Below are 2,500 nucleotides of genomic sequence, written 5' to 3' on the forward strand. Positions count from 1 at the left end.
CTTAAGATGTGCGTGTGTGTGCGTTTGGCTCTCTGTGTTCATGTACGTGTATGTGTATGTGTATGTGTGTTTGTGTGTGTGTGTGTGTGTGTGTGTTTGTGTGCGTGTGTGCGTGTGTGCGTGTGCATGCGCGTGTGTACGCGCGTGTGTATGTGTGTGTACGCGTGTGTTTGTGACAATTTGTATGTCCTAGATGCGGGAACAGTTTTTGAGTGACATACGGTTTATCTTAGAAAGGGTCAACCATTGTCACACCTGGAAATCTTTTCTGCCCTTGAAGAGGTTAATCAAGATGTAGATATACAGTTCGGGGATTTGTTAGCGATAATGATTTGTAGTTGCCATCCGCCATCTTGGAAGTTCATCAGAAATTCTCAATGTGTGACGCTTGTAAATGTTTCACATACATTTGGAAAGAATACAAAAGCTTATCCTTTCCAAACAACCCTCGGGAGGCATATCTGCTTACCAACCACCTGGTTCAGTCCCAAGCGTGGCACCTTGGGCGAGTGTCTTCTACTATAACTTCGGGCCGACCAAAGCCTTGTGAATGGATTTGGTAGACGGAAACTGAAAGAAGCCCGTTGTATATATGTATATATATATGTGTGTGTGTGTGTGTGTGTGTGTGTGTGTGTGTGTGTGTGTATGTTTATGTGTCTGTGTTTGTCCCCCCCCCCCACCAACATCGCTTGACAACCAATGCTGTTGTGTTTACGTCCCCGTAATTTAGCGGTTCGACAAAAGAGACCGATATAATAAGTACTAGGCATACAAAGAATAAGTCCTGGGGTCGATTTGCTCGACTAAAAGGTGGTGCCCCAGCATGGCCACAGTCAAAATGACTGAAACAAATGAAAGAGTAAAAGAGTATATGTATTATGGCGTCCAATTAGAGATTTCAACCTTTTAGCTTTCAGATTACTCTGTCAAGTGCATAATAAGACCCCCTTCGGTCGTGAATGACCACGGGATCGAACCTAGAAAGTTCTCCTCCGAGGTGCAGGTCCCGACAAGGTTGTTTATGGAAGACCACCAGTCACCCATGAATACCAGCAGTCACCCATGAATACCAGCCGCCCCTCTCCACGCCCCCGATGTTATCCAAGAGAAAGGTAAAGGCCCATAAAGCTTGGTACCTGTGACGTCACAACTCATTTCCACACATGAGTGAACTGGAGCAATGTGAAATTAAGTGTCTTGCTCAAGAACACAACACACAGCCCAATCCGAGAATCGAACACACTACCTCATGGTTATGAGCCCGACGCTCTAACCACTGAGTTATGTGCCTTTATATACACACACACACACACACACACACACACATATACACGTGTGCATAGATGTGTCATGATTCAGCCACATTTTCTAGCACTCTCACGCGCACACACATATACATACATGCACATACAGATACCCACACACAAATGCACATGCACACACACATGCTCCCATATACATCTACTTTGTTCTCTCGTCCCCCTCCTCACATAAAATATATACAACCTAAATTCATAAATCTTCAATGGACAGGAGAATGACCAGAAACGAAAAAGACAAAGGAATGACCCCTTAAAAGGTCACAGATGGCTAGTGCGCACGCGCGCACACAAACAAAAATCACACATGTATATACACACAAACACATGTGCGTTCATCCATGTACACACACACACACACATACAAACTCCTCATTTACTTTCACCCTTACACCCACTTCTAAACAAACACAGACATACGACTGAGTCTCAGACAGACAAAAGCACGCCTTGGAGTAAGTAGGGAGTCATGGGTCATTGGAAAGGTTGTGAACAGCAACGAAGGAACTTTGACGGACAAAGAAACAACCAATTGATCGTTTAGCCAATACAGTAACCAAGTGATTCATTAGTTAGTTACATATTCAACCAATTGAATAGACATAAAGAAGTGGAATTGAACCTGTGTGTGTGTTATTAATGTTATTGGCATTATGACTCTCCCAGGACACAACAAAATTTGTTTCAGCACACGTGTATGTCACGTAAAATGCACTCATACCGGTGCCACATAAAATTCACTTGTGTCAGTGCCACATAAAATGCATTTGTGCTGGCACTATGTAAAAGCACCCATACCGGTAGCACATAAAAACCACCCAGCACACTGTAAAGTGGCTGACATTAGGAAGGGTATCCAGCCATAGAAACCATGCCAAAACAGACAACTGGACCCTGGACAACTCTCCAGCCGCCCAGTTCTGCAGTCGGTCAGCTCCTTTCAATCCATCCAAACCATGTTTTTTTTATATTTGTATAGATAGGGGTAAATCTTACTCTAAATTATTAATTTCCATAATGTTTATCTAGATATGTTGTATAATTTAGTCGTTAATGATTTCCTTAGTTTTAGCATTTTCTATATATATCGGAATTGTAATTTAGGTGTCTAATCTTTAATAATATATTTGTAAATTTTATTTTTATTTTTATTTTTAATATGATTTTTAATATGTATT

This window comes from Octopus bimaculoides, chromosome 24 (assembly GCF_046866305.1).
Source record: "Octopus bimaculoides isolate indiv1 chromosome 24, ASM4686630v1, whole genome shotgun sequence".
Classification (NCBI taxonomy): domain Eukaryota; kingdom Metazoa; phylum Mollusca; class Cephalopoda; order Octopoda; family Octopodidae; genus Octopus; species Octopus bimaculoides.